Genomic DNA, 11,467 nt, shown 5'->3' on the forward strand with positions numbered 1-11,467 from the left:
ATTTGCCACATGTCGAAGTTGTAGTAGCAGTGTTGATAGCAACAAAATCAAACACATCTCAACACTTGTTAAGAGAGACAGAGAAATTTATTTATACGATAGACTGAAACTTTTGACCGGCACTGTGCATACAGCTCTGAATGTTGGCGATGGTGTTATGAGATGATGATTTGGTGATGTTTGAAATGACGTTAATGAGGTTTTCATGAAGATGATGTCATACTTAGATTTCAATATTTTATTATAATAATACCTTCCATTCGACAATATTACATTACGTTGAACGTTACTATCAAAACAACAACAAAATCTACGTTGACCTTTCAGCATGTTATGCCTAGCTGATGTTGGACATCTGATTCATTTAAACTTTCAGACTGCTCCCAAAACAAAAACAAACACAACAAAAAAACAAGAAAAATAACAAAATAACCAAAACAAAGACAAAGCTAAAAACAACAATAAAATGAAAGAAAAATTTACCAAATAATCAAACTAACATAAAACAAATTACACGGTGAAATCTTCTAGCCATAATAATAACAAATGTCATATCCAAATGAAGACCGTCCAGAGAATGTCACTGTCTCGTCTCGTTTCGAAACGGTTTCCGACATTTCGAGATACGTAAAAACTCTTCAAAATTGTTTTAATTTATGATGCACTTTCTGGCCGATGTCTGGGCTCTATTTATTATTTATAGCGTGAGTTGTTGATGCTGGTTGCTAGTGGTGTTGCTACTATACTACTGCTGCTACTACTACATCTTTGTGTTGATGTATGTTTTTTGGTAGAAATATTATTAGTCATTATTCGTCATTAACATTGTTGTCTTTTCATTCTTCATTGCTTTTTTCAGCTTTTTGTTAAATAATAATTTAATATTTTTGTCTCTATTTCATTTTAGTCCATAATAATTCTTGTTTTTAAGTCTTTGGTTATTTCATTATTTTCATTATTATTACGTTTTTACGACATATTTCACCACCATTATTTAAAATTTTTTTCATTTTATTATTATTACTATTGTTATTAGTATTTTTATTTTTCTTTATTAGTATTTATTTATTTTTATTATTATAAATCATCGTTAGTATTATTTTATAACCTGAGAATTTGACTTATACGATGCTAATTTACAAACAAATTGACATAATAAAAAGTTGCCCATTGCGATTTATGAATAAAACAACCACATAATACACACACACACACACACACACACACACACACACACACACACACACACACACACACACACACACACACACACACACACACGAATGCACTCACACACACACACACACACACACACACATATATATATATATATATATATATATATATATATATATATATATATATATATATATATATACACACTCAGGTAACACTTACACATAAAAATAACAACTCATATTGAATTCTTTACTTACATACGTAATAGTTTGTTTTATATTTTGGTTAATTAATTTCAGCAAAATCTTGGTTCTTGCAAATGATGAAAAATTGAAAATAAAACTAACATATACAGAGAGCAAAAAAAAGAGGGAAAAAGAGACAAAAAGAGAAAGAAAAATGATAGAAAGAGAAATAGAAAGAGTAAAAGAGAGAGAGAGAGAGAAAAAAAAAGAGAGAGAGAGAACGAAATATTTCAGTGTAAACTTCAATGCAATGAGAAACAATGGGAGTTTAACCGACCTGAAAAAATTTCCATATTTCTCTGGTATAAAAAGAAAAATGCGAAGAAGAACTTGTAAATTTTACTGTATCTTACAGTCTATATTCAACATGAAGTTTTTCACCCAAATAAATACCAAATCTATCAATAAGTCAGTCAGAAAATAAATAATTTAATCTACAAATCCAGCGTACAGCTGCAGACAGACATAACGCAAGTTGATTAGCAGATCAGCATAACCACATTAAACAATTATTTCAAAACTTAATCACCATCTTTGGCAACAAAGTCAAATAATGAGAAAAAAAATTTAATTCAACAGAAACTGTTGCAAACATGTGAACATTCGTAAGTGGTAAAACATTTGCAAGGGGTAAGAAACGGAGGAAGGGTTTTGGTTTACAAGTCCATAAGTTTCTCAAAAATGTCTATAAATTTACGTTTGTAATCAAATCCCCATCCACTCTTCACGACGGAAAATTTCGTACGCTTTCCATTTTAGAACTTTTGTAAAAAAAATTTGCATTGGAAAGAATTTCGTAAAAATGTTTGAATTCTCTGAAACACCTTCCCAAAAAACTTCATCTTCGCCACGGCATACGAACGAATAAAAACTGCACATGCAACCATTGAAGCCAACATGGTGATGCCAAGTGTATCAGCGCAAACTAGCAGGCTCAGTTGAAGGAGTCAAAAAATAAATTTGAAATAATGAAAACAAACTCGATAGAACAATCAGGTAGCTGATCCAACAGGCGCTAACAAGCAAACAAAAAAAATAAAAGAACTTACATCCAATCGAACAAACAAACACACAAACAAACAAATACTATCTTAAAAACGAAGACATAGAAACAAAAAAGCACAAAAGGTATAGACAAACAAACACAAACAAACACAGGTGAGCATACCAAACAAACTATCACAAGCATAAAATCAGCAAAAAACATTCCAATCTACATGTTTTATCAACAAACAAATATAATAATTACTTACATGCCAACAACCAAATAAATGTGAAAAACAAATGCAGACGAACAATTACAAGTATACAAACAAACAAATACAAATATAGAAAACAAACAAACAGATACAAACAAACAAACAAATACAAACATACAAACAAACAAACAAACAAATACAGAGCAAGATAACCTGGTCGGACCTCCGACAGACTTATCTTTCAGGCGCACAGTATTCCTTTTTTGTTTTGCGTGAAATTTGTTGTGTTTGTGAATGTATGCGTTTAAGTGTGCGTGTTTATGTATGTGTGTGCGGGTAAGTTTGTATACGTGGCATGTGTATGTGTACGCGTATAAGCTTGTGCGTATCTATATAAATGAATTGTGTATATATGCATTTGCAATTGCGTGCAAGTGTGAATATGCATTAATCTGTAATTTGTACATGTTTGCGAACGTGTTTAAGCCCAAGTTTCAAGTCACATATATTTGTATCAATTCATAAACGTGCATGCTTTGCTGTATAGTTGGGTGAATGCGGCTTTGCAAAAAATGCTCGACTCGCTTGTTTAATTGATAATGAAAATGTGTGTATTTTTGCTTATTTGTATGTGCTGCGTGTGTGTGCGTGTGTGCGTGTGTTCACGTGCGAATAAATTGTAGAGTAAACAACCGCAGCTCATCTGCTCCGGCAGTCTTAACAAATGTGTGGATAAGTAGTTGAGCGTACTTAAATGTATTTGTGTGTAGAGAAGCCATTGAGAATGTTCAGTAACTACATTCCATTGCCTGGCAGCTTGTCTGCGATGGTTTGTATGTTTTTATTTTGCGTTTGCTTCTGTGTTTGTTTGTGTGTGTCAGTAAGTTAGTTATGTGTTTTTATTCTTAAAGAATAATTAGCTCGAGTCAACATTTACTTGTTCGATGTTTTTGCGCTCTTCAGTTGTACACTGTTTATATCTGCCTCATTCTGCGTGTAAGTTCGCGTGGATGTGTGTAGGCGCGTGTGTATTGTGTTGGTACGTGTTTTATGTGTGTAGGCACGTGTGGATGTGTGTTGGTAAGTGTTTTATGTGTGTGAGCGCGTGTAAATGGATATGTTTGAGAAGAGTTTCATTTGTCTTATCAATTCAAAACGTGCGTGTGTCTACGTGTATATGCGGAAGCCGGTGTAAATATAAAAGATTTCCAAATGTCTGGCACATGTTTAAGAGCAAGCCTTTCAAATTTTGTTGAGTGTTTGGGAAACCATTTTATTATCACATTTCATACATTATTTTATTACATTTATGATTCGTTTCATTTTTCTTATTTGTCTTAGTCTCATGTGTTTGCTGTTTATATATGTTTAGGTTTTTGTCTATGCATGTATGTGTGTGCATGTGCGCGTGTAAGTGTGTGTATGTGTGTGTGCGTGAATGTGAAAGTGAATGAAGGCAAACGGAGAAATGAGTTTGAAATAGAAAATAAAAGATTAATGACGATGTATACATTTCTATATCCCAGAAACTAACGCTATTTTGTCGTCAGTGGTGATGATGACGATAACGTCAATGGTGATGATGATGATGACGTGGTGATGATAATGTTAGAGATGATGATGATGTTGAGGACGGTGTTGGTAGTGATTTCTGAGTTGCTAATGAAATTCATGATGCAATCGACGATGATTTGCATAATTGCTGTTGCAGCAACCAGTGACGAACAATTTTAATTAAGATGAGGATGGTGACGATGGTGACGATAGAAGCAATGGTGACGACGACGATGACGATGGTGACGAACAATTTAATAAAGATAATGATGATGGTGACGATGATGATGGTGACGACGATGGCGATGATGATGATAACAATAATGTTGGTGATGGTGAAGATGAAGATGATGATAATGCTAGTGATTGAGATGATCTTGATCATTGTTACAACAATTTTTCGACAAGCGAGATGAGCTAACCACATACATATATATTTTCAAATGATGTTGATTAAATCTGTGATGAGTCTCAAGCAAATTGTAAATGAACTCAACTGAAACAACAATATTTTCAAATCTTGGATATAAAATTTCACAAACTTAAAAATTAAAATTACCAAAACAATAAAAGCAAATTTAAAATGTACAACTAATTGACAAACTTTTGTGAAACTTTTAAAACTCTCGTTTGTCGTCTCATGTTTTTCGGAGAATTCTAAACTGAGTAACATCACTCAAATGCTTCTTGGAGACGATTAGAAATTTTATTTACTACGTTCAAATTTTTTTGTTTCCAACAAGAAACACAATTATACAATTAAATCAGATGCTATAGATTGTTAATGAATTCATTAAACTATTCACACAATAATACCTTACCGAAAGGATTGCATTATTAAAGTTGCAAATTCTTACAAAAATACTCGATTTTTTAATTATTCACGTGATTAATTGCTCAAAATAATCATTCGTTTTAGAGAAAATTAAATCAAATATTCATGGGTGAAATTGAATGAAAAAATAAATTGAGAAGCTTTTTTTTCATTAAATGAAAACTTTTAAACGTAGGAAGCTTAAATGGCATTCTGAATGAAGATGGCATTTTTTTAAACTGAAAAATTAAAATATTTAAACTTTTGAGATTTTTAATTTCATTGTCGATGCCCCATTTCAGTCATGTTTGTCAGCCTCCTTTTGTGATCGTCTGGTCTTTTGAAATTGTCTGGTTGGCGCCAAAAAATCGTCATCGTCATTATCATTATCAATGCCATTATCAATATTATCATCGTCATTATCATCGTCATAATGAATTTCGGTGAATATCGATGAATATGATGATCATCTGTTGTATGTGTAATAATAACATTTTTATTTTTTCCGCTTCACCTTCATCTTCTATTCATCATTAGGGTTGTTATAATTCATTTTTTGAATGAATAAAAAAATGAATGAGTGAGTGAGTAATGAATGAATGAATGAATGAATGAATGAATGAATGAATGAATGAATGAACGAACGAACGAACGAACGAACGAACGAACGAACGAACGAACGAACGAACGAACGAACGAATGAATGAATGAATAAACGAAGATAACATAATAAATGTTAGGATTGTTGTCATTCTGTCGTGAAAAAAATGACTGAAACCGACCGGAAATGTTTAATGTCACGTGACATCATTCGTAGGACCACGTGATTAAATTGAGTGGGAAGGAAGGAAAAAAAGATGTCTTGAAAGAAAATTGAATTAATAAAAATGTAAATGAACAAAAAAAGGGAGAAGATAAAAGTCCTGATAAATGATTAAATTTTGCTACAAATTAACTCCGCTTGCAGAGGATTGACAAGAAAGAATGTAAAAACCTAAGTGAGTGATTAAATAACAAAGTTTTTTGGAACAAATAGTTTTAATTCATCAAAAACTTTACAAAAATTTAAAAAATTGAACGCAGAAACAAAGATAAATAAAAACAAAAATATTAACAAATTAACAGTAAATTTAGAAAAAAAATGTTATCTATGGTTGAGCAATGAAATCAACAAATGAGCAAACATAGAATAAAACAAAAAAAATGAGGTACAAAGGTCTAGCAGATAATCCATGAAAATAATAAATAAACAACTACTTCAATCTCATATACGAACGAGCGATATAAGACGATAAAATATTAGAGTACGATGATGAAAGGCTATTAAAAAAAGTCACAAAATAAAAAAGATTTAGTAGAAGAAAATATTATAATTATACCAAAATGCCAAAATATTCATTTGAAACTCAAAACTTAATTGCAATTCAAATCTAAAAAATTATATTAAAATAAAAAAAAACATTTTTTTTTCAACAATAAATAGGCAATCTAAAATTACAACCGAGCGAGCAATAGACATTGGTTGTCATTTTCCGCATTTTTATGTTAAACTCTCAAAATAATTTGTAATTTTATTATTAATCTTTTCTTGCAATTCGCTATCCCATTGTATGACAAATTTAACATGGAAAGTTACAAAGTAGAAAACCTTTTATTCCAAACCTGATAACAGAAAGGTGGATGACAGTATCAATAATCTACATTAATAACATCACCAAATGAAACAACATTTAATGAAAATATCGATATAACCAAAACAAATACAAACAAAACCAATATAAATATCAATAAAACATTGGAAACAATTCTACAAATTTTTTTACATAATGGCCCAAGTAACAGTTAATTTTATCAATAAACATATTTATTGGATAAAAAAACTGAATAAAATATGCAAGAGCCGTATTATTTTTGATTTAAAAACGTTATTATGGGCTATTCAATAATTACGTCATGGTTTTTTGCCATTTCTAACCCTTCCCCCTTCTTGTAACATCCTGTCACGCTCAGCTGCCCCCCTCCTCAATAATTATGTCACACACGACCACCAACACCCCATCCACGACCTTACTTGTAATCTTTTTTTCAATATAACTATAGATAGCATCATCACCTGAGTATAAAGTTTTAAATCAGTTCATGTTCATGGCTAATTCTACGGTTCGGTCCGCACTGTAGTCATATGTTTCTCCGTTGTAGCCAATGAGATGTGTTTGTGTTTATCACTGCGAGCATTGTCTACACACAATCCTATACACGAAGAAATTAGGTTTTTTATTTTTCGCTGCTTGATATTAAAATTGAACAGACAACGTCAGAAACTTGTAATAGGCGATTTCATTTAAAAACATTGGTGAGGATATCCAACATTTAGTGATGTTCCACACACATCACCCATCATTAATGAATCTCTCCATCAATCTCAAAAGATGATGTAGGCGACAGTTGTTGCAGTCAGGGGAACCTGAAAATGAAACATTATGGCCAGAGGGCGTTAAAAAATGAACGAATAATTGTTAAAATTGAATTATAACATTTTCTAAGGCAGTACCCAACACTTCGCTTATAACTAATTTGAACTGCCATGTTGATTGAATGTTTTACTCCTGCATGGAAAGATTTAAATTTCATGACCAGGTGAAACGTCAACACCAATATTATTACACTTTCTACAGAAGAAGTATTGAACAGATGCTGCAATGCTAGACTAAATATCGGTCAAAAATTTAGCTTATAAGTATAGTTCATCATCACTATAAGGATTAAAAGGCATTTACAAATGGATCCATCCTTACATCTATAACTTACCTTTGACCGATATGACAGGAGGTTGGCACAGTTTTTTCTGAACTAAGTAATTCAGTCACGTCACTTTTAACTTGTACACTACACCAAAATGCATTTGTATCTTACTGCAGAGACTGGGAACATTTATTGGGATGAGTCAACTTGAATGACTCATCTAAATCAAAATATAACTAACCATTTCAATATTTGTTTAAGCTGCGTGTATAGAATATCTAAAATATCTAAAATTGAAATGGTAGCGGCATAAATATGGAACATTACCAGACTTGGAACGTTGGAACATATCGGCACTTCGGTAGCAGGCTAAAGACAGTATGCGCACGTACGCGTCAGGTTATCAGGTTAACACCTCCCTTCCCCCCTGCCACACACTGTCACGCTGGACGAACCCCCTATTACCCTCCTTCAGCGTGACATAATTATTGAATGGCCCCTCAACTATTGAAAAACGCGGATTATTCGCAAGACAAATTTTTTTTTACCGAAAAATTAAACAATTTCTAGCATCAAGAAAAAGACGCACTGTAACAAAAAAAGATCGATTTGAAAAAGTACAACAATTACATTATTTACTTCTTAATTTAAACATTCAAATTACATCAATTACACTACAAAGTTTTCCAAGAAAACATGAAAAAACAGAAAAAAACAACATTGATAATTCCATGACATCAAAAACAGCAGTAGTAGTAACTGCAACAAAAAATTTGCAAAAAACTCATAAATACGCACGGGTTTAGCGCATAAATTTACCGAAAGAGCAAAATAATTTATGAATGTAGACTCCATAACTGTCTGGTTGAAAGGAACCAAAAAAATCTAAATGACTTTGTGAAATTTGAAAATGAATTACCTCACCACTTGACAAATAAATAAAATGAATTCGAAAGCAGAAGTTCTTTGAAACATAAATAAATTTAACAAAAAATTAAACAAAAATATTTTTCTTTCAAACATCAAACTTAAACAAACTAGTCAACAATTGAAGAGGTTCAACGACAAATAGACAACACTAAATCATGTTAAACCGAAACATGAATAAAAAGTAATACTATTTAAAACCTCAAACTAGTTGACAACAACACAAACACAGAAACAACATGAAAATAACAACATTGCCACAAATATAACAACGAAAAAACAACAACAGCAACAACCAACTAGAACAACAACAGATTAAAATGAACCATTAACTGCAATTGCATCAACTTTAAAAAAGTACACCAAAGACCAAAACACACACACACACACATTCACACGCACATACACATACACACACCACGCACGTGCATACACACATGCACATTGACAAAGACAAGATAACGAGATAACTTCTAAGTGTAAAGCGATTAATTTGACGCTTACACTGTCTGCGTCATAGATAATATCAATATAAATTACGAGTAAAAAAGTTAGAACGAAGATAACAAAAACTTTTTGTAAAAAAAATAACATAGAATTTAAAAAATCATTTGTGGTAGAGATAAAATTGTAAAAGAGAGAATAATGAGATTACAACAAACATACAAAACGATTTCACTTCATAATAGAAATTATACTGAATAACACATGAAAAACAATCATGAAATCACATCTCAATAGAAGTTTCTACCGACATCCTCACACAACAAGCGTCCATAAACTAAAACAGCAAATTCAAACTATTAATTTTATTATAACAGTTTAGTTAAAAAAAATAACTAACGACTATTTTTTCGTTTTAATCATAAGACATAATAAAATAATGATGATGACAAAGACAATGATGACAATAATGATGATGAGAATGACGATGACTAATGATAAAAATAATGATGACAGAAATGTCAAACTGGAGCATGGGTTTAACAGCCGCATAAACAAATCCGACCAGTGTAACAAACCGGAATGATTGCGTTGACGTCATCATCGTCGTCATCCTCTTCCCCCTCATCATCATCGTCATCATCTCCTCCATCATCGCCATTGTCATATTTTTCATCGTCATCATCTTCATCGTCATCATCCTTATCTCTTACTCTTCCAACATTACCACGTTGATCATTATCAAAAGAAAGAAAAATAACTAAAATTTCCGACTTAGACAGGAAATAATGCAAAACGATTCTTAAGAAGCCAAAACTTAACAAAATTATTCAAAAACCTTTCATATTTACCATGCTCAACCATACCAGCCTTCAAAAACCCAGAAAAAAGTCATCATAACTTAAGAAAAGAACTAAATTAACACATGTCAACAAACAATAAAACAACACGATTAAATCCGACACAAGAGCTGAAATAACTAACAAAACATAACAAAAACAGCAGAGCGAAAAAGATAGACATTGCTGCTAGGAGGAGACCATAGAGAGTATATTGTGGTAGTAGCACTGGCAGATATTGAGATGAGGTCACGAAAATAGCGGAACAATAGTTATTGCTTGGATCACGCTTAACCCTCTGCAATCCATCAATCAGTCATCCATCATAAACATTATCCCACGATACTGTCTGTCGGTTGGTGTGTCTGTCTGACTGTTTGTCTGACTATTTGTTCGTCTGTCTGTCTGCCTAACCGTTATTCATGTGCATTATTACGTACATCTGCTGTGTGTGTTCCTATCGTTTTATTATTTATGGCGAATGGTGTTTGAGTAGTTGTGCAGTTTTCAACATCTGCACTGTTTTTGTTGAATTGTATTGTATCACATCTGAAACGCCATTGTGCAGGCATTTATAAATTATCCTGATTGAATATTTCATGATTAATTTATTGTTTCTAATTTTGATGTTTAGCACGCAGGCATGATAAATTTTCGTTTGAGGTTTTTGTTGAAAATCTACTTTTAATATGCAGATCACAGAGAATAAAAGTTACAAAAAACTGTTCCAGTAAAAAATAATAAACAACGACGTCCATGTTATAAACAACAAAAATAGCAAAGATAACAAAAATGTTTCCGCGAACAAAAACAAAAAAAAAGGGAACAAACAGTTGAGATATTACAGCTTACCATCTAAATAAATAACTCGAGGCGTGATTAATACTGAGAAAAAACTGAAAAAACTACATCAATCAAAAGAAAGAAGATTGCGAAACTACATTTCAAATAAATATTGACAACAATCAAATAACCACATCAACACGTCATCAGTTTTCGCAACAAAACAACGTCTATAAAATTAGTAATACATTCACGCCTCTCTCTCTCTCTCTCTCTCTCTCTCTCTCTCTCTCTCTCTCTCTCTCTCTGTCTCGCTCCTCTCTCTCTGTCTCGCTCTGTTTCTCTGCAGCATTAATATCGATAACCATCTCTATCACATCAATAACATCAAAAGTTATAACGTTATTTGTAATTTAAATGTCAATCATAATAATGCAGTGGTGCTCCGAGCTAGCATCCAACAAAACACGTCATAGCGCTGACTTGAGAAACACTGTATAACGTAGAAGCAAGATTTTCATCACATTAACAGCAATGTCATCAACAGCTGTAACATCAGCAAAACAACATCAACATACCCAACATCAACAACAGCAACAACATTTTATCATTTTAAAAATTTACAATATCAACAACAACAACAAACAACAACAAACAACAACAACAACACTATCTTCTCCGAAAACATCAACAACATTAATAGCGTCATGCACCACGTTGCGTAAAAATCTCTATGGTGTC

This window comes from Helobdella robusta, assembly GCF_000326865.2.
Source record: "Helobdella robusta unplaced genomic scaffold HELROscaffold_10, whole genome shotgun sequence".
NCBI classification, from domain to species: Eukaryota; Metazoa; Annelida; class Clitellata; order Rhynchobdellida; family Glossiphoniidae; genus Helobdella; species Helobdella robusta.